At 49.8% G+C, this 22,628-nt stretch overlaps 1 long non-coding RNA gene across 1 annotated transcript; it reads right to left on the reverse strand.

The window, feature by feature from the left end:
• Positions 1–425: 425 nt before the first annotated feature.
• LOC144165731 (uncharacterized) lies at positions 426–8,040 on the reverse strand. The gene is made up of 3 exons (XR_013321493.1): positions 7,833–8,040; positions 6,980–7,117; positions 426–911 (listed from the first exon to the last, which is right to left on the reverse strand). It is a non-coding gene; the product is annotated as an uncharacterized LOC144165731 (long non-coding RNA).
• Positions 8,041–22,628: the final 14,588 nt, after the last annotated feature.

Raw genomic sequence — 22,628 nt, forward strand, 5'->3', positions numbered from 1 at the left:
TGGCCTCGAAGGTCAGCTGCGCCTGATCAAAAGGACTGTAAACGCGGCTTGAGCTCAAGGCATCCTGGAATGAGGACACCTCTCTGAAGCATTTTGCGCATTTAATTAAAGTTTATTCTCGCTCTCTCTCTTGCGACTTGAGTCAAAGTCCAAAATCTAAACTGCTTCGACCGTATCAGAAAGGCGCAGTCTGACAGACAATGGTTTCATAATGCAAGGGACACTGGTTCCATTATGACCATGGAAAGCGTTTTTTCTTGAGGTGCATGTGCTTTTGCTTATCATCCTCATCGCTTTGTGAAAATCATTGTGTAAAGTTAGCTTTGCTGCAGTGCATAATGTAGACACATTGAATGCAATCAGTGAGGTCCTGAAAGCTTCACTTTAACAACAGGAGTTACGTGCTCGTCAAGACCCTCGTCTCACAGAAAACTTCTCTTCACCAGCAGGCACAGGCTACAGCCCAGTCAGCAGGTGCTGCAAAGACATGATGAGAGTATTTAAGCATGAACCTCAAGATGGAAAGGAGGCGGAGCAAAGAGCAAGAAAAATGCATCAGGAGGAGACTGCAAGCTCTGGGATGAGCAAGCTAGGTGTGGTGCTGTCAGGACACTGATGTCGCAACCCAAGCCTGGGAACAAGCGGAGCCAATAGCGCAGTTGTTCCAGCCTCCTCTGGAACAGTGATTCAGCTGATACGCCAATGACACACCAACAGTGACACGCCAATTTATAGTTATATTCTATATTTATATTAAATGAAGCCAGTGCACGTGATGCCATCTCCCGAGTTGTGCCATGCTTGCACCGCTCACCCCCTTGCTGGTAGCCATGTGCTCGTACCGTGGTCAACCTCAAGTCTTCACCCCTTTCCTTTGAAATCCTTTGTGTGCACGCACAACTCACCACATGCTGTCGAAAAAGAAGAAATAAAAACGTGCATCACTAGAAAGCATAGCTGCTACCCCAGCAACAAGTGGAGGGGGCACCCTTTTGTTTGGTTTGCCCGAGACGACTGTCCAGAATGGCGGATTACCAGCCCGCGCATGTGCAGATTGCTAATAGAAAAAGGTCCATTACCGCAATCTCATGGAGTCCGACGTATCACCGATGCTGCGGCACATACATGGCGGCGCACACACAGGGTCGCCCACTTGTGGGCCACACCAGTGAATACAACCTATGAAGTGCTATACCCACCACCGATATAGCATTATCTAGCTGCAGTCAGCAACACTTTTTTATATGTTTACACGTACTTTCAAGCGTTCGGAGGGTCAAAATGGCTGCTTGTCACTGCTTCTGACCGATCATCCATGGGTCGTTCCCACCAATCTGGCTATTCGCGCCAGGGCTGTCAAACTGGCGTGGCAACTTTCTGATCGCGGCGTTAACACGCCACAGTGGTTCGAACACTTGCCCAGTATGAAGGTAGCTGTTTCTGTCGTCGTTGGTTTGTCGCATAATGCATGCTTTACTGATGTTTAAGTGCAAGACCTGGCAAGCTTCTCTAGCTCGCCCAGAATTTCTCGATACGCAACTCTGAGCTGACGTGTGAGCACGTCTGTTTGTCGTGTGGTTCCTTGTTAATGAGCCAGACCATGCAACTGAACGGTGCGAATGCAGATTTGATGCTTTCAGCGCATTTCACTCCTTTCTTCGATCAACAAGAGAGAAACTGTCAGTAATGCTCGTAGAAAGACGGGGCGAGTCAGAAATGCTGCTTGGACACTTCCTAGTACCGTATAAATAGTGTACCTAATCTTACCGAGAGCCAAAGCATCATTTTAGGTTGTAGTGAAGCAGACCAGAAAACACCCCTGCCCTTTTTCTTGTCCTTTCTCTTTGAAGCACTCCTTTGTTTATGTATTGAAAACCAATTTGTGCAGCGGCACACTTCATTAGTTATTTGTGTATATGGCTAATTTTTTACATTTTAACATTTATATGTTCTCATTGTAGTATGATACTAATCTTGATCAGTGCATTTTTGAAGCAGAGGTGGTTTTCTTCAGGTGGCAGTTCCTTTTCTCTACAAAAAAGGAAATCTGTTTTAAGTAAGGAGGAAAAAGGTACACGTCAATTTATAAGGCTGAGACAAAGATTATGGCAGTCACTACACGTGCTGCGGTTCCCGTAGGGCTAACAAGCGATTTGCAAAAAACTGGACAACACTTCCCATGGTGCGGAAGCCGAAGATGTACACCTGCAATTAAAACACGGAATTATCGCTACCCCTTCAAAGGTAGATAATTGAGCCATTTTGGCACTTGATCTTTAGAAAGCTTTGATCGCGTATCACACCAGGCTATTTTGTGTAACGTTGCCACTTTCACTCCGTGTCGCCGCACATACTATATCCGTAACCTCCTTTCGAACCGCACGGCTGTTATTCAGCTCGGTGACCTACAATCCGACACTATCCATTTCCCAACCATTGGCACGCCTCAAGGTGCAGTATTATCCCCACTCCTATTTAACATTGCCCTAATCCACCTTCCCAGTAAGCTCGCCGCGATCCCTCGCTTACTCCACAGCATATACGCCGATAATATTACGCTGTGGACCACCAGAGGCAGCGACTTTCAAATCGAGGAGGTTCTCTAACAGGGAGCTGACTTAGTTACCGCCGCCGCGCAAGTTGGGCTTGGATGCTCACCTGAAAAATCTGAGCTTTTAATCCACCCCGCCAAATCAACCGGCAACCCGGTCCAGACACCCACCATTGAGGTCCGCATTGATGGTAGGGATGTTCGCCAAGTGGAAGTCCTGAAAATACTTGGGCTTTGCATACAGCGCAATTTCGCAAACATTAAGTACCTAGCACAGCTGAATTCTCAGGTGAATCAGACGATCGCCCTCATCCGCAGGATTGCTGCCCGCAACAAGGGGCTCAAAGAAACGGAGCGTATCCGGCTGATACAGGCGCTCTGCCTTCTCACTTACTCCCTCCCGTATCTCTTGCCCTCGCGTACCGAACTCTCTAAAGTCAACTGCCTCATTCGAAAGACCTAAAAAACGGCGCTACAAATCCATCAGAGCACTACCACTGCCAGACTCGAGAAACTCGGCATTTACAATACTGCGGAGGAACTCATTCAAGCCCACCTTATCGGTCAGCTAAATAGGCTCTCATCCACCCCCACCGGTCACACTCTCCTTATTACTCTTAACCTTAAAGCCCCTATCCTCTGTGATGACAGGCTCCCGGTACCAGCCGACATTCATGGCTCCCTCACTATCCACCCTTTGCCGCGCAATATCACCTTGTTTTCAACAAGCAGCCTAGGGAACTACGAGCACAAGCACTTACAGAGAAATACCCCGTCCACCCCACTACGGTTTACGTGGACGCAGCTTGCTATCGATGGCAGGATGCATACGCTGTCGCAGTAGTAATCAACCATCCCAACACTCCTCCTCTTAAATCCCTAACAGACCGCACCAACTGACCGCTGAGGCGGAAGAGGCGGCAATAGGTGATCGGTAAAAAGTGCAAATGCTCATGGGTGCATTGTCAGCTCCTGCGGAGTTCTGTTACTTCCGGTTCGAGAGCTCTCCTGGCCTCCCATATGCCGACGGCTTTCACGCGCGCTTGTGCTTGTTGTTTATCTGTTTCCACTGAAAAAAAAAACCGCTCATGCATCGCACATTCAATGTGTAACAACAATGAATTCTACTAGGGGCTTCTCTGAAAGGTTAGCACTCTGTGACAAATAAACAACACGCACACACGCGCGTGAAAGCCGCCGGCGTACGGGAGGCCAGGCGAGATCTCGAACCGAAAGTGGCTGGAGCAGACAACGTACCCATGAGCCTTTGAACTTTTTACCGGTCACCTATCGCGCTAGCCCTTACACATAGGCCTCCCCCTATCACTATCATCTCGGATTCGAAAACGGCCATTCGAAATTACGCCAGAGGCATGATCTCGCCCCTGGCGCTCAAAATTCTCCTCAAAAATCCTCCTACCATACAAATAAAGCTGATCTGGACTCCGGCCCACATGGGCGTGGGGGGAAATGAGGCAGCACATAGGGCCGCTCGAGAGCATACCGTCCAAGCAGGCCCTAGCCTCGAATCCTTTCACAGAGCCCTATCAGCTTGGGATAGTCTCTTGACCTTCCAAGACATTACGGCACATTACCGCCTCTCACGCCGCCAGCTCCCCCCCCCCCCCGCACACCCGGATTTATCCAACAGGGAAGAACGGCTATGGTGACTGGTGCAAACCCATACCCTCCCCTGTTGCTACCACCTGCACCGTATTTATCCTTCCGTCTACCCCTCCACCAACTGCACGGCCTGTGGAGCAGTGGAAACACTGGACCATCTTCTTTAGAACTGTCCCCACAACCCCTATCCTCTTTTAGCAGACGGTGGGCACTGGGCTGAGGCACTGGGCAGCTTCGACCTGTCTACCCAGCGGGTGGTGACGGCGAGGGCTGCTGCGGACACCGGTACGCCGGTCACCACGTCCCCTAAGGGGCCTTTAAAGGCTCAATAAAATGTTTGTCCTCCTCCTCCCATGGTGCGGTCACATGCGGTTTTGCACAGATGGCATCTGGCCCCATTTTGTCTGACTGGCAATGAAAACTGCCTGCTTCAAAATAACTAGGACATTTTTTAGCCACATTTATATTCAGGCAGAAAGTGCTGTGCAGCCATTGCATGTAATGTTGCCTAGTATGAAAAATTGTGCTCAATAGGTTTCTGAGGAAAGCTGGTTTCGAGAATTGCATTGTGCCATAGGACAAAACAAAATTAACTATAAATGAAAAACAACACAACAAAAGTCCTGAGTTTTGCCATGCATATTTTTGTGCGCCTTTTCTATCATGTTTACAACCAACATGACCATACTGTTAATTACATTGCACCTTTGGTCTCATAGGTCACCCAGAAAGGAAAACAACTGAAGTCGATTAAGTAGTGTAAGGAAAATTCACTTTATATTGTAAAACAACAACAGTATTAATGTATTCTTGAAAGCGTAAGAAACAACAGCCTCGCCTGGACCTTTTGCAAATGTAAAATAGTTTCTTCGTGTCTTCTTTTTATTTTATCGTGAAGGAATGGGGCTGCTTCTTTTCCTGCAGCTTGTTAAGTTGGCCAATTTTTATATGATCAGGTATCTAAGCATTCAGGAGTAGACGTGTCCTGATCAGGTATATCTTGAGTCCAACTGAGTAAAGCGTATTCTGATTTTTATCATGCTAAGGGTCATATTCCGAATGCTCCCCATGAGCACAAACGAGTTGCAGTGAATGAATGAAGATAGCACGGAATTCTTTTATCAACACGTAAATGCCTAAGACTAAATCACATACTTGAGCAAATCACAAGCACGGCATAAACCCTATGCGGTTGCCCAGCAGTTGGGCAACACGCCACTATTTAAACTAAATGCATATGCTACTCGATAGTTTCCCTCCAGCTTAGAGACTGCCTTTTCCATGTATTTTCTAGTTCATAAATATACCATAGAATGCTTGGCTGCAGCAGCTCTCATAAATTACAAAAGGACAAGAATAAGATGGGCATTGCTTCCACAGATGATCCCTTTGTATCATTCCTGACATGAAATAGCCAAGTGAATCTTTGGACCTTGGTAACAAACCGTTTCAAAGCACAGTGCAAACCGTGATGAACAAACAGCATTGCGTCAGGTGCATAGCCTGCGACACTGTGCAGCTGGAAAAAATATCTATGTCTTTCTGCTTCATTTTCCTGTGTCTACATATGCAAAGTGCCTTTATTAACAATAAAAGCAGGCGGTAGGAGGGGTGTAAAACGTTTAAAGAGCTTACGGCAAAATAATGTGACGTGCTTTTTTTAAACATTATGTATGAGCTGCCTCACGTAAGAGGCATTTCTTACAACATTCTTAGCCCTGTATGGCTTTCTCACACAGCTTATATGTCATGCGAAAAAGGCAACTTAGTCTAACAGCTCAAGGGGAGGTAGGTGCACCCTCTCCCGTTTGCACTAAGAGTTTACATGAGAAGGCATTAAGTAATTGCATCATAATCGAGTAAACTGAGGTCACTTCGCACTATGAGGCACAGAGTAGTGTGGTAGACCTCTCACTCAAGGATCTTTAGCGTAAACCAAGACATTGTGTACAGAAGGTTATTTTTTTTGGCTTTATAAATTCAATGCAGCACCGGCAGCCAAGAATCGAACCCAAGACATTGTACATCCCTGCAGCCATAGGAAACCATGTGAGATCTGAGCAATCTGGCACCTGAGAAATCTCGTTACGATGAATAAAGCTACCGTGCGATATTACTTAGTGTTTACAAAAACCAAGGATAGACAGCATAGGGGCACTAGATACATCCTTGCTTACACAAAACTCAAAAGTAAAATTAAAAAATATATATATATATATGACGCGGCCATCCGAGGCACGGTATATCTGTGGTGTTGACTAACACCATGTACTGTGCCCTGGCCGACGACGTAATTTATGTTCCTGCCTTCACTGGAAGCTGGAAAGCACTGTAAACGGCCCTGCGGTCAGCCATAACCCATTACACGCCCAAGACTACAGTGCAAACTTTGTCGTGACGGAAACCACGTACGGTGCTGTTTGCACGAATGGCACGCCAGCCCACCTCATAGATTGTGCTATATCGGTAGTGCATATAACAATTTCTCGTGGGACTTCACTAGGTGGTACATATAGCATCATCCATAAATTTTCAACAGTAAAAAAATGAAGGTAGTAATTAAGCAGTGCATGAGCTATCCCTACCTCTTCATTGTTTCACTAGCTACTCAAAGACTTGTATTTGAAAATGTCAGGCTGGAATGGATGCATAGACCAGGTTGGTTTTTTGACATTGGCATAAATAACTAAACTTGATTTTTAGTACACACGCTGCTGTCTTCATGGCTATCAACTACCGTGTTACTGTAAACCCTCGCTTGAAATCTACACAGAGTGAGAACGCACTGGTGGATCTAAAGTATACCATCAAATAGAAGCCAGGAAAAGTCGGGAACCCGTTTGGTTGTGACAAGTGGCCTGCACTAGAATGGCAGTTCCCACTAGAATGGCAGGATGAGTGCTGCAGGCAGGCTAGGGGCACCGTGACTGCAGTCAGGTGATGCTGCAAGAGAAATAAGTGGAACATGAGGAATGAAGCTCCGTTGAGGCAGCAGTAAATAAACAATCTAGGATGACTAAAAAAAGGGCAAACGAAAGCGAAGACCACACAAGCAGTGCTCTTGCCCGCCCTGCGTTATCCGGGTCGTTCCAGCTGAATTTCCATCGGTTATTGAACGCCGATTGATAAGATGAAAACACATAACGACGTAAGCATTCCTTGGCAGGCACTCCTGACAGCAAAAGTGCTGGATGCAGCAGCGAGTGCAAAGCGTGTTACAACGCCCTCACGAACCACACGCACACACGAAAACCTTGCCAACAGGGACCTGTCACGCTCCTAACTTCACCAACAGATCGTACTGCAAGTTCATTTTCGTTACAATATTAAGATCCGTTAGCACAAGGCACGTTGTCTAGAAAAAGCGTCGAGGAAAACAAGTGATGTTAATGACGCCACATTAAAGAGACAATGAAACGTCATGGGCGAGACGGGTTTGCAATGAGAGCGAGTTTCCGCGCCGTGCAACAAACCGTCAACAGCTCGCGATCGCCGACAGACGCGAACGAGCAGCATAAACAGCGACAATAATGCAAGACGGGGAGAACGCGCCGTTAAGAATTTCGTAAACGTCGCTAATATAACTGCCGCGAGCAGAAAGCAAGCTTTGCAGTAGGAGATATGCGAACTGATAGCAAACCCGCCAAAAAACACTCACCTGGTCGGCCGATGGTGGACAGTTGAACGCCCACAGATAACTGCAAAGCTGTAGTGCCAGAAGACGCTGGAGCTGTTGAACGACGACTGACAGGGCGACAACCATCGCCAGTTTATGAATTCTTGCGTCGACCGCATAAGTCGAACGCGACTACTTGAATCGCTACGGCACGTACGCCGTGTAGGCAGCACTCGGAAAAATGTAAACATACCGCGCGAGAACGCTGCGAGCAAACGTGACGTCACATCCGCCTAGCGATGCTCCTCACCCGCCCAGAAGGTTGGTTAATTCCTCTCCTGAAGGGCAGGAGTTTTCTAGTGCAGGGGTAGTCGAATCTGAACGCCGACACGCCAGTTTTGACTTCGAATGGATTTGGACAGCGATACAAGAACAGAGAATTGGCGTCCTCCAGTTGAGTTGCACCCCTCCCCCATCTTCACACTTCGCCAGATTATTGTCAAATATTAGAAATTCGCTAAATGTTTTCTCTTTGCATTCAAACCCCTCCTCCTTCCGCCCCTCCCCCCCCCCCCGATTTGCCGTCCAGCCCTCCGCCGTGTCAGCTGCATGGAACTCGGCCGTGGCTGACCCTCATTCTAGGCTATAGGTGTGAAGTGGGAATGTATGCTGCAAGAGTGTAATTAAGTAAAGTGAGAGCAAACAAGGAAAGCGAGCGGCCTCTTAGTCCGCCCGACCACTTTGTTTTACGACCACTAGGTTTCGGAACCGCAAAACAGATTTCACGCTTCTGACGGCCGCGGCATTTTGTCACTGAGACACACAACAAAACGGCAAGCTAACACTCCACTATGTATTCGTAACGGCGACGCAAACGAGTGTTTAATGAAAGTGCACGCATAGTGTGCAGATACGCAAAAGAGCGGCGCACCGCAGCAGGCGAGCCTGCGGTCCGCCGAACTCGATGGCTTTTTAAAGTGCGATCATCGCCGATTGCGTCACTCTTCTTTTTTGGTCGGCTGTTTTTGAGAAGTTTTTGTCACCTAGAGTATTAGTTTAAACTAGAAATGTTACTTAAAATTTCACTTCGTACGACCATCGATCGGTGAACCTGCGAGTAGCAGACGCCGTCACGGTCCCGGCACTTTCGTCGGCGCTGTAAACGTGTTTAGCGCTGCAAAGATTTTTCCCCTAATGCCAAGTTGATCGCTGGAATAGATCGGACGCGTCGGGGATGAGCTGGTGACCACGTCGCAAAATAATCGGGATCGTCGAGCTCATTTTGTTTCTGTCAACACGGGATCCTATGGGACCCGCGCAGCTTTGTACTACCCGGAAGTACTGCCCGGAAGCCGCTTGCGCAGCGCCCCTTGGGCAGCGCAGGAGGCCTATGGCGCCGTCTTTCACCCACAACGCTCAACTCCAGTGGCGGAGAATCGACCGTGCAGTGACGCGGGAAACACGCTGAGTTTTTTTACACTGGAATGGGCAGAATTCTCACAAAATGTTGGGTACAATAAAAAACGTGAAAATCTTACCTTCAACCACCTTGCTGAGGCACAACCGCGTTGTTTTTAACGAGCTACTCTCAGAGATCACTGCATTTTGGCCTCGCGTCGGCTGGCTGGCGTATTCTGTCGGCTCGAAGGTCGGTGACTCGGAGGCGACGTTGCAGTGTGCGTCGCACACCAGTCTAGGCTGGTTCCACAATGTTCGCAACGAGCTTCGATTATCCGGAAACACTTCACATCCGTTCTTTCGGCCGCAAGCTCACATCGACAATAAATTAACGCGGACGCTGGAGCTCACACGACATAGGAAACCAACTGGCAGCCATTTTGTAAGGAGGCGGAGAGGAGGAAGGGGTGAAGGAGGAGGAGAAGGAGATAGAGGAGGCGTGGGAGTTTTCAATACTCCCATTATGACAAACGCAGTATTCACAGCTAGATGCTGCGTTTTGGGAAGAGGCACAATCGTGGTAAATGCGCCTATTTACGACGGCTTGTGGCCCCTGGTGCAAATTGGCAGTTTTTCCACCATCATAGTACCACACGTTGGAGCAGGCCGCCTGCCGTGAGGAGTTTAAAAGACGTATTTTAGCCAAAAACTCCCATTCAGGCTAACTTGTGTTTTATGTGTACCAGTGAAAGCGATTGATACTTCTGTTGTAAACTGAATTACTAAGATCGAGGCTTCCTGATTGGTTTCTATTTATGATGTTATTGAAAGCTTAACGCCATAGTCTGGAAAGATCGAGCTTGCTGCAAACCACGGCGTACAAGTTCGCTGTAATTATTGCGGCCGTTCTGAGGTTCCCGATGGGTCGCTGCTTTTTTGGCGTAATAATGAAAACTTATTGCTTTTTCCATGCTATACATTGAACGTTGAGGAACCGTACTGCATACCACACTTTTCTGCGCCTTTCGTGCGCACACACAGCTCGAGAAAGGCAGGAAGCCCGCCCACAGTGTGCATTCTCCCGGGCAACTCAGTGGACCATCCACACTAGCAGCGCGACGCTGTCGCCACCTACATGTCGATGTCGTGGCGATCTTATATCCCAGGTGTAAATGCAGGGTTCTGCAGTCGCAAAACTTCAATTTGTAGCGAGCGTAGCTACACTGGCTGAGGTTGAGCAGTTTCGCGTGGACCTTGAAGGGCCGTGCTACGCAAGCGCGAGGAGCATTGGATTTCTTTGCCTGGCTTGGATTGGCTTGGATTCTATTGCATTGAAATCCAATCCAATTGGGGTACGGATGTGTAGAGAATTGGGCTGCACATTCGCTGTTTTACGCATTCCAGAGGAGTGATGTCATACCCGTGGCAGAAGCACTCGCGCTGTTGCGTGCCCAGCTGTGCGCCTCGTTTGCGTAGTAGCCTTACGCTGCGCAGGAGGTGCTTGATAGTCATTTCGCATGGCTTCTGGAGAGCCGTGCTGCGCATGAGCCAGGAGCAGTGACTGGATTGGACTGGACTGAATTAGATTGGATTGGATTGGATTGGATTGGACCGGAAATCGTTTTAGCAGCAGTAAGCATGATAATCAGCTAATCCTATGCAACCAGGAAACCTAAGAATAACCAGCTGAACCCTAGCTCACGCTACGTATATCTTGACATAGCTGAGCTACGCCACTACCATTTTTAAAGCGCACTGAGCCCAGTGCAGGTCCCGTTGATGTTATGCATGTACAAGGTACACGGCGTTCAGAATTCGCCATGTAGTCATGGTCAGCAGGCGAGGATGCATTATCTCGCCGCTGACTCAGGTCGCTGCATTGCGCGTCTGTCGCAGCCACCTGAACGCTGCGACTATTGATACGCCTGGTCATGTAGTCTTGGACTATACGACAGACTGTCCAGTTTGTGCTGTCTGTTACAGTAAAGGCTCCGTCTTTTTAAAGCGACTCTTTTTTATTGTACCTGTCAACGGTTCTTTCGTGGCGTGCGGGACGCGACACACGCAACGTGGCTGGTGGTGGGGAGGGCACTTTTCACTCACGGAGAACAGTGTAGATGGCGCGCCGATGGGGCGCTATTTAGAGTTCCTATATACAGCTCCTCTAAGGGGAGCAGAGTTGCGCCCCCATCCGCCATTCTGAGTTCCAGGCCGTGCGGGAAAGCCACCTTTCTCGCGTGAAAAAGCTGCCGCCGAGCCAGTGGCAGCGGCGAGGAGTGGTGAGGAGCGGCCGGGCAAAAACTGGCACCCGATTTTGGACCGCTTATCAGATCAGCGGCCGCCGCTGCCGCCGCTTCCACAACCGCCGATGCCCAGTTGAGTGGAACTGACTATGCGCAGCACTGAAAGTGGGCTTTCTGTCGAACTGGAACCCGCGGCATGTGGCAATCAGGCGCGCAACTCTTGCGCTACGCGATATACAGGAACTCTAGCGCTATTACATACCGTTCCCCGCGCGAAGGCAACTAACTGCTGCCACCGGGGGGGGGGGGGGGGGGGTCGGCCACGGCTTTGCCGCCTGCTTTAGCGACAGTCGGTTAGGGCCTGCTTTGGCGCTGCTGCGCGTTCATTGCACGCTTTGTTGACACGGCTTGATTAAATTCTTCGACAGCCCCTCTCCGACACTCGTACCCGACGAAATTAGGTAAGCGTACGGCAAACATACGTTAAGGATTGGTTTGCAGGGCAGGAAAACAAAATGGAGAGACCACAACAGGTGCCTGGCCGCTAGAGAAATGATATCTTTCACGCACTGCCTGCCACAAATGGCACTTGTTTTTCTAAATTGATGAATACCGATTCGGTGTGTTTTTAGAGGTATTACAAAATGCAACTAAAGTTTGGGTTTGGGATAGTTGGTTCATATTGAAACTGGGAAACAGCGCTTAAAACGAGGACAGCGAAGAAGAAGACACAGACACAGATTTAATTACAAAATGCGAAAGGAGCAACAGACTCTGGTAAATTGCGATAAGAAAAGTGCCTTCAGGTTTCTCGCATTTCCCAAGCTTACTGAACTAACTAGTTTAAATTTCAGTCGGAATAAATGGTAATCACTAAGCTCACATGCCAAATTGTTTCCGTGTCTGCTCTTGTGTCGCGTGGTGGTATAACCCCGAGCTAGCAAATCAGGATGGCTATGTTCCCCTGACCAACGCCGCCTGTATTAACATTGCCTAACGCGTCGCGCGCTTTTCAATGGGAAGGGTAGGGACGCTTAGTTCAGGCACTGATCCGCTATGTGGCGCGTGCCGGCGGAGATATCGCCTTACGTCACTGCTCGCGAGTCGCGGACGCTGCACCCACTTCTACGACGTGTGTCTGTCAGCTTGCCTGTTGGGCTTCAAGGGCCGTTTCGCTTACATCTTAGCCGCGACGGGGCGCTAGTTCTGTGGCGCACTGGGGATCTCGTTAAACGTGTCGCTCGCTTCATACTTGCTGCATTTTTCCAAAGATAAGACTGAAATAGTGTAAGAACATACTGATTGTCCGGTAGACATAGAGCTAACAGAAAAACGGTATTTTCGGATGGGGCAGCCATTATTTTACTGATATTTTACTTTCTGGAGTATTTAGAGGAGAAAAAATTGCGTTCAGGCGCTCACTTCTACGATTACTTTCCGAATAATATCACGTGCTTGTACACTTCAGAAAATTATAGGAAACAAAAGGATAAGCAGCTGGGATCCCGCCACGCTGTCCGGGTGCTTCTACAGTACAGTCCTCAATTTTAGAAGTGCGTACCGATGCGGAGTGCGAACAGCGGGGTCAAAACAATACCTAAATGCGGAGGGGATAGAGGTGGGATTCCCCACTAAGAAAATTTCAGGTCCTGTGATCCGAGTAGATAAGCGCGCAAAGCCGGCATCAGCCTGCGGCAGCGCAATTGATTTTGCTTCGTGACAAAGGAAGTTTTATCAGTGACAGACCAAGACAGACAGGCACGGTGAAAAACAAGAAGGCGTAGGAGCGCCCCATCGGGAACGCTAAACAAACTTTCCACTATTTTGCATAGTTTCCGAGAAGCGGCGCTGGCTGGCGGACACGAAAACACGCTGGAAGGCTACGGAGCGGGGAAGGGTAGGAGAGAGCAACAGGAGAGTGGCTGTTTGGCCATTTTTCGCTCACGCGTTAGGCAATGTTTATACAGGCGGCGTTGCCCTGTCTGACCCTTCGAAAGACGCTCCTCTCCGTTTTCTTCATGTCGACGACGGCCAGGCTACAGCGACCGCGTCCGCCACTCAAGCCCGGTCGTGCACGACGCATCTACTATCGGGACGCCACCCGCACGAATTCCAGGTAACAGCCGGTAGATCTCTGGTTGCGCTCTTTGTAGAGCCACGTGTGTGAATTCAAGTGACGTCGTCGGGCAATTGTTGTGGGTGTCATTTAAAGCTTTGCTTTCCCGCCATCTGCACAGCGTGGATTAGCCATTTTTTTCCTTTCACGTTTTTAACGGAAAGTTTGTAAGGCAGTTTCAAAGAAGTAACGAAAGTCTTGCGTTCGCCGCATGCATTCAAATAATCTCAATGGGTCTTTCAAGGGTTCGAAAGAAAGTCATCAGTGCATCAGACAGGACAAAAGGAGAAGGAGACAAACACTAGCGCAAGTGTTTGTAAAGTTGTATTCGTGTTCTGCCTGATGAGCTTTCTTTTTAACTGATGTGTAGATCATCGCAACTTTCCACTCTTGTTTCGGGTGTTATTTTCTGGCAATTACTGAGGGCATTGATGGGCGTTAATTGTTACTGTTATTTTAAATTACTCGGGTGTGCCAATTTCGAAAAGGCCACAATTTAGTGTTGTTTCGTATTTACCTTTTCTGTGCGTTTTAACATTGACGCTCCTGTTTCACAGTGCAAAAATATCAGAAAGTGTCTGCAATCCACGCTATGAAGATGGTTGGAAAGCAATGCTTTAAACGACACCCACAACAATTGCCCATGCAACGTCACTTGAATTCACACATGTGGCTCCACAAGGAGGGGAACCAGAGATTCTGCCAGCGGCTACTTAGAATTCGCGGGGAGGGAGAGGGGGGGAGGGCGTGGTGGGCTTTCCGAACGCAGCAGCAGCGTCGGCCACGGCCGGGCTCGAGCGGCGGACGCCGTCGCTGTAGCCCGGCCGTGAGTCGGGAGAAAGAAACGGAGAGGGGCGTCTTTTGAAGGGTGAGACAGCGCAACCTAGACCACCTAATGCGCTAGCTTGGGGCTACACCACCGCGTGACACTAGCGCAGATACGGAAATCATTCGGCATGTGAGCATAGTGATTCCCATTTATACCGATTTAAACTAATTAGTTTAGTAAGTTTGAGAATTGCAAGAAAGCTGAGGGACCTTTTATAATCGTAATTCATCAGAACCAGTTGCTACTTTCACTTTTTTGTAAAACCTTGTAAATCCAACGGAATTGGTATTCACCTATTTAGAAAACGAAGTCCAATTCGTCACAAGCAGTGCGCAACAAGCAGAGTTTCTGCAGAGGCCAAATGTCTTTATGTTCTTTGTACACTTTATTTTTCCGCCCTGTAAACCAATCCTTAATGCATGTTTTCCGTACGGCCACTTATTTCCGTCGGGTGCGCGTTACCCTGGAGGTGCTGTGAAACAAGTTCATCAAGGCGTGCGAGGGCAGCGCGCAATGGACGCGAAGCTACGCCAAAACACGCCCAAAACAACCGTCCCTTAAGCAGACGACCAAACCGTACATTTGACGGCGCCGCCGCTGGTGAGCAGGCACTTCCACGTGGGGAACGCCGGTTAAATTCGCCGAGCCATCTACAGTGTGCTCCGTGACCGACACCCTCCGCCTATTCTCCCTCTCCTCCCCACCACTGCTTCCGCACCGTTTGGAGTTTGTTGTCCCGCACACCACGAAATAACTGTTGGCTGGTAGAGCTAGAAAGCTTTGGTTTAAAACGCCCGTGTCTATGAGATTGCGGCGCCAGTTAACCAGGTTAAAGGTTAAAATTAACCCGTAGCCCTCCACTACGGCCTGCCTCATCGCCTGCATTGCGTCGGCGCGTTCAAGCCTACAATAAATTTCTTCTAAGACCTTGTGTGTTTTGCTCAGTGTGCTGTCAATCGCTTTAAACTAGGCGGGCTTGCGGTTCGGCTTTCTGTTGTCGCGTTTATTCGAGGTGCCGTTGGGGTCGGCGCAATTCTCACTCTTCCTCCATGCGAACGACAAGCGTGCCGTTCATCGCGAGCCAAAGCTGAAATGTCTAGAGCTTCATTATAGCGGACGAACATAAACTGGCTGTTTCCCTCTCCCGTAGGAGGCATCTTACCTTCTTGGTACCACACCAAGCCTGACCAAGCCATGCTCAAACCAGTCGATTGCATCAGACAGCTGACAGGAAGCATTAGGCCATGACACTTGTACATTGAAATCTCGAACCAACACAATGGGCATTATCGGAAGCGACAGGGAAACCAGCTGTGCGTGCACGCCACACTTACTACCGATATGCACGTCAACAGAGAAGTTTCTGGATATGTATCATCTTGACGAAACAGCGTAAAAAACGGGGACACTAGGAGAGAAAGACGACAGGACGACGTTGTTCTCTCGTCTTTCTCTCCTAGTGTCCCCGTTTTTTACGCTGTTTCGTCAAGATTATACATAACCAGTACCAACTCACCCAAATGTTGATCCATCTGAAGTTACTGGACTTAGGGGTTCCCAACACATTCAAGGACATAAAGAAGACCAACTCAAAGCCCAGACTGAGAGGCTGATGCAGACCCCGACGGGTAGGATGCTCCTGCAACAGCTGGGTTACACGGAACAGATCAGATAAATTTCCAAGACAACCGAAATTCCTGATGACATCCGCTGGAAGTTTCACGTGGCCCCAATACCTAAAACATGGATCGCAACCTCCATCAAGGCAGGCGCCAAGCACGAGCGGATTACATAGGCCGCACGTTTTCCTCCAAGAACAACACAGTGTACTCTTATGAGCAATACATAAACACAGGAACGCGTAGAAAACGCACTCAGACCCAGCTATGCGTGATATACGCAGCGGCCGCCGTCGGAAACAAAGTGGAAAGGGGAACGCTGTTATGGCAAATGTTCCCATTACCGGCGTGCGTCTTATCGGCTGCCGGAAGAAGCCCTATAATCGGCAACATGATGTAGCTGCTGCTTTGTAGAAATGTAGCAGCTTACGTTGTGGGAGTGCCAACAGTAAGTGGAAGAGCGCCCTCCTTTCCCCCTTTGTTTTAAATGCAGAGCATTTCAGTAACCCACTATGTCCCCCGCGTTGACGTCCGTCGTAGTCCGCAGCGTCGTTGTCCACACCCCTCCTTACACTATATAAAAAAATACTATCCAGCGCCTGGTTTGAATCCCTCGACCCTGCGGGCGGAACGCAATGTACATGGTGCTCTACCCACTGCGCCACAAAGCCGACACAGAATGGGAGGCTACGAACGCGCCTTATATCCTTGACTTATTCAAACTACGTCAAGAAGCTGCTGATACAACGCATTCACTACCACCAACTCCCCAAACACTAAACGTTAACGCAATACACCCACCCCCTATTCGACGCATTTACTCGAGTACCCCTCGCGGGGAGATGGGACCGCCAAAAACAACACGTTGTGGACTGCGCAGTAAGGTGCTGGCGCGTGCGAGAACCGCTTGCGCTGTTCGTTCCAGGCAGGCGGCGCGCAAACACTGCGAAGGCGGGAAATTTGAACGGCTTTGGACAAACCTCCGTTCAATTCATCAAGAGAGAGAGAGAGAGAAAATTTTATTTCCCCTTTTGGCTAAGGCCTCCTCATTCCAGGGGGCCACTGGAATTCCTCGTTAGTTGGTCTTCCAGGGGTCTAGCCGGGAAGGCGGGGTGCCTATGGTCTTTTGGACAAAGCTTGCCAACGATAGCTGCTGCTCTAGCGTGGCCGGTTGAGTCAGCCACTCCCTGCGGATACTGCTGCTATCTACCTTGGGGCATAGCCATAGCATGTGCTCTTGATTTATCGGTACGTGGCATTCATCACACTCTGGCGGGGAAGTGTTCATACAGCCTTTGTAGATGTAAACTTTGTCGGGTGTGAGTAGCGTTTGCGTTTGCGTCAGCCTTATAGTGGTTTGCTGTTGCCTGGACAATTTCTTGTGCGGAGGAGTGAATTTGCGTTTGCTGTCTGCGTATTCTTTTAGCTGCAGTTTTGGCGGTGTCACGGGCTTTTGGGTTTGACCACAGTTGGCAGGTGCCCGGAGAAGCGCTTCGCGGGCGAGCAGGTTTGCTGTTTCGTTTCCTGCCAAACCTGTGTGTCCCGGTACCCAGTGTACCCTTATCGTGCCTTTAAGGTGCTTAAGCTCTTCTAAAGCCGGTTTGGGAATGAAGCCTTGTGTTAAAAGGGTGCAGACTTTCTTGCCGTCAGTGTATATGTTGGTGAGAGTGTGCTGTGTCACAGTGCAGGCGGCTGCCCAAGCTATTGCAGTGGCCTCGGATTCTTCGACGGAATAGCCATTGCCTTGGTTTGTCCCTTCCTGGCCTGAACTGCTCGTGAATGCAATGCCATAGCTATATCCTTGCACTGCCGCGTCGGTGTAAACATGGATCTGATGGGCGTCTCTGGTGGCTTTCTTTGCGTAAAATTTGGCCCGGATGAGTCTTCTTGCTGGGTTGCGTTCCTTGTTCATATTTCTCGGGATGGGTGCTGTCTGAATGAGGTTCGAAAGTTCTGGTGGCAGTATAGCCAGTTCTCCGGTAGGGGTTCGCAAGGGGTTGTAGCCCGCAGCGCGGAGAATGTCCTGGCCTTGCGGGGATTTTCGCAGTCGATCCAGTTGGTTATGTCTGTGGACTGCCAATACTTCTTGGAGTGTATTAATGGTACCTGTGTCGAGTAGCAGCTTGGTACTGGCGCACAAAGGTACGCCGAGGGCGATTTTTGTGGCCTTCCGCAAAAGCGTGTTAAGTTTGTTCTCTTGAGTCCTATTGAGATTGACGTACGGTATTTGATATCTGATTTTGGACGTGATGAGAGCATCTCTCAGACGAAGGAGGTCGTCTTCTAGGAGTCCTCTGTTTTTGTTAGAGATTCTCCGAAACATGTGCAGAATCTGTTCTCCCTGTCTGATAATGTTATTCACCGCCATGTGTCCTCCTCCGTCACTCTGTAGTGGCAGTCCTAGTACCTTGATGTGCTTTTTCGGGACGACGGTGTGGCCGTTCAATGACAAGCGAAGTTCTGGAGGTTTCCATCGATGACTATGGACTGCCAGAAGTTCTGTTTTTTCCACGGAGCAGTTTAGTCCTATCCTTACGGCGGCAGCTTCTGTGGCGTCGAGAGCTTGTTGTAGCAGGTCTTGTATGTGCCCAGGACTACCTGTGTTGACCCATACGGTAACGTCCGCGTACAGGGTGTAACGGATGTCTGGTACCGATTCCAAGGCCCTGTGAACCTTCAGCATAGCCAGGTTAAATAAAGTCGGAGATAGTACAGAACCTTGTGGGATTCCTCGCTGCGGGTGTGGAAATTCTTCTGATGTGTGCTCGCCAATTCCAACCGTGAGTACCCTATCTCGTAAAAAGTCTCTGACATAATTATAGAGACGTGCCCCACAGTCAGTCTTAGCGAGCTCCTCTAACATTGAATCATGATCCACATTGTCAAAACTTTCTTTAGATCTATTGCTAGTATTGCTTTGAGTTGCGAATTGCTGGGTTCCTTAGCGATTTCTTCGTAGATCTGAAGTAGTGCATCCTGTGTGGAAACGTTTGCTCGGTAGCCCACCATGTTGTATGGCAGAGCTCCTTTCTTTTCAAGGTGATCTTGAAGGCGGTATAAGGCCATACGTTCCAATATTTTGCCGGCGTTTGAGGTTAATGTAATCGGTCGTAGGTTTGCAAGTCGGATTGGCTTCCCTGGCTTGGGTATAAAAATCATGTTCCCAATCTTCCATTGCTTCGCAAGGGGTTTTTGCCCCAACCACATACTGTTAATTTCTCTAAGAAGTGCCGACAAGTCTTCTTCCGCTAGGTTCCTTAGATGCACCGAGGTTATGGCATCCGGACCCGGTGCCTTGTTTCCTTTGCAGTGGCTGAGAGCACGTTTCAGTTCGGTCATGTCGAATTTTTCATCGATGTCTTTATTTGGGGCGCCCGAATACTCAGCGTATTGTGGTTGTCTAGGTGCTGGGATGTATGTGTCTTTGATGGATTTGATGAGCTTGTCCGGATCGTTTTCGTGTTCTTTCATGAGTGCCTGTAGCTTGTGCTGCGTCATGGTTTTCGTCGCGTCCGGGTTGATGAGCGCTCTGAGTATCCTCCACGTTTTCCCAGTGCTAAGCGTGCCTTGTAGCTGTTGACACGTTTCCATCCACTGCTCATGGCGTAGTTGCGCTGAATAGGTTTGTATGTGCTTGTTCAGCTGATTTATCCGCTTCCTAAGTTTACGGTTGGTCTTATTCTTTTTCCAGAGTTTGACAAGCGCGTTCTTGCTTCCCAGCAATGCGAGATGTGTTTATCCGCTGCTGGTTGGTCCTCTGTTTGAGAGTATGCTTTAGTGTGCTTATTCTTTGCTTGCTTGATTTCTTCAGTCCAGGCGTCTATAGTAGGTGGGTCGCAGCCTTGTCTGTCTAGTCTGTATTTGTACCAATCTGTGATGTGCTGTTTCTTCCACTTTAGACGCTTTGCCGTAGCACGAAGCCGAATACACGAAGCCGAATACACGGTACATAACGACTTCAGTGAATATACGAGATTGGGAAATTCTGTCGAGAGAGACACCAACCCGGATCTCACTGTCTCCACAAGACAGCTTAACATCCAATTCATCAAGAGAGAAGTGAGACAAGGAGGCGAAGAGCGGGATGGGTAGTAGCAGTAAGCGGGTAACGGTGCCACAGGCCGTTATGTCGAATCACTGCTCTGCATTTATGACAGCATTCACGTTGAGTGGAACGGCTTTAATTTTTTTCACAGCGCCATCCGCGTAACGCTCCGAGTCTGTTACGAGGCTGCCTGCCACACGTTCCTGTGTTCTCTTTCATACTGCTCATAGTAGTACGTGGGCGCAAGAGGTTTAGCTGACCGTTTTTGACGGTCCGCTCTGGTAGCGGCGTCCCACTCAGCGCAACCAGAGCCAATGCCGTTCGCCGCTGAGCGCAACACGCATGCGCAGTGGCGCTCGCCCTTGTTTTCACAGCGGAGCGAAGCGTGAAAAACGGTCAGATAAAACTCCCTATTGCCGCGAACCATGCATTGGGTTTGTTTATTTGTGTCTGCTCTGGTAGGGCGTCCCGATCAGCGCAAACAGAGCCAATGCCGTTCGCCGCTGAGCGCAACACGCATGCGCAGTGGCGCTCGCCCTTGTTTTCACAGCGGAGCGAAGCGTGAAAAACGGTCAGATAAAACTCCCTATTGCCGCGAACCATGCATTGGGTTTGTTTATTTGTGTCCGCTCTGGTAGCGGCGTCCCGCTCAGAGCAACCAGAGCCAATGCCGTTCGCCGCTGAGCGCAACACGCATGCGCAGTGGCACTCGCGCTTGTTATCACAGCGGAGCGAAGCGTGAAAAACGGTCAGATAAAACTCCCTATTGCCGCGAACCATGCATTGGGTTTGTTTATTTGTGTCCGATCTGGTAGCGGCGTCCCGCTCAGCGCAACCAGAGCCAATGCCATTCGCCGCTGAGCGCAACACGCATGCGCAGTGGCGCTCGCGCTTGTTATCACAGCGGAGCGAAGCGTCAAAAACGGTCAGATAAAACTCCCTATTGCCGCGAACCATGCATTGGGTTTGTTTATTTGTGTCCGGTCTGGTAGCGGCGTCCCGCTCAGCGCAACCAGAGCCAATGCCGTTCGCCGCTGAGCGCAACACGCATGCACAGTGGCGCTCGCGCTTGTTATCACAGCGGAGCGAAGCATGAAAAACGGTCAGATAAAACTCCCTATTTTCGCGAACCATGCATTGGGTTTGTTTATTTGTGTCCGCTCGGGTAGCGGCGTCCCGCTCAGCGCAACCAGAGCCAATGCCGTTCGCCGCTGAGCGCAACACGCATGCGAAGTGGCGCTCGCGCTTGTTATCACAGCGGAGCGAAGCGTGAAAAACGGTCAGCTAAAACTCCCTATTGCCGCGAACCATGCATTGGCTTTGTTTATTTGTGTCCGCTCTGGTAGCGTCGTCCCGCTCAGCGCAACCAGAGCCAATGCCGTTCGCCGCTGAGCGCAACACGCATGCGCAGTGGCGCTCGCGCTTGGTATCACAGCGGAGAGAAGCGTGAAAAACCGTCGGATAAAACTCCCTATTGCCGCGAACCATGCATTGGGTTTGTTTATTTGTGTCCGCTCTGGTAGCGGCGTCCCGCTCAGCGCAACCAGAGCCAATGCCGTTCGCCGCTGAGCGCAACACGCATGCGCAGTGGCGCTCGCGCTTGTTATCACAGCGGAGCGAAGCGGTGAAAAACGGTCAGATAAAACTCCCTATTGCCGCGAACCATGCATTGGGTTTGTTTATTTGTGTCCGCTCTGGTAGCGGCGTCCCGCTCAGCGCAACCAGAGCCAATGCCGTTCGCCGCTGAGCGCAACACGCATGCGCAGTGGCGCTCGCGCTTGTTGTCACAGCGGAGCGAAGCGCGAAAAACGGTCAGATAAAACTCCCTATTGCCGCGAACCATGCATTGGGTTTGTTTATTTGTGTCCGCTCTGGTAGCGGCGTCCCGCTCAGCGCAACCATAGCCAATGCCATTCGCCGCTGAGCGCAACACGCATGCGCAGTGGCGCTCGCGCTTGTTATCACAGCGGAGGGAAGCGTGAAAAACGGTCAGATAAAACTCCCTATTGCCGCGAACCATGCATTGGGTTTGTTTATTTGTGTCCGCTCTGGTAGCGGCGTCCCGCTCAGTGCAACCAGGGCCAATGCCGTTCGCCGCTGAGCGCAACACGCATGCGCAGTGGCGCTCGCGCTTGTTATCACAGCGGAGCGAAGCGTGAAAAACGGTCAGATAAAACTCCCTTTTGCCGCGAACCATGCATTGGGTTTGTTTATTTGTGTCCGCTCTGGTAACGGCGTCCCGCTCAGCGCCACCAGAGCCAATGCCGTTCGCCGCTGAGCGCAACACGCATGCGCAGTGGCGCTCGCGCTTGTTATCACAGCGGAGCGAAGTGGTGAAAAACCGTCGGATAAAACTCCCTATTGCCGCGAACCATGCATTGTGTTTGTTTATTTGTGTCCGCTCTGGTAGCGGCGTCCCGCTCAGCGCAACCAGAGCCAATGCCGTTCGCCGCTGAGCGCAACACGCATGCGCAGTGGCGCTCGCGCTTGTTATCACAGCGGAGCGAAGCGGTGAAAAACGGTCAGATAAAACTCCCTATTGCCGCGAACCATGCATTGGGTTTGTTTATTTGTGTCCGCTCTGGTAG

Source organism: Haemaphysalis longicornis, unplaced genomic scaffold (genome assembly GCF_048455015.1).
Source record: "Haemaphysalis longicornis isolate Haplotype H1 unplaced genomic scaffold, Haemaphysalis longicornis Haplotype H1 scaffold_15, whole genome shotgun sequence".
NCBI classification, from domain to species: domain Eukaryota; kingdom Metazoa; phylum Arthropoda; class Arachnida; order Ixodida; family Ixodidae; genus Haemaphysalis; species Haemaphysalis longicornis.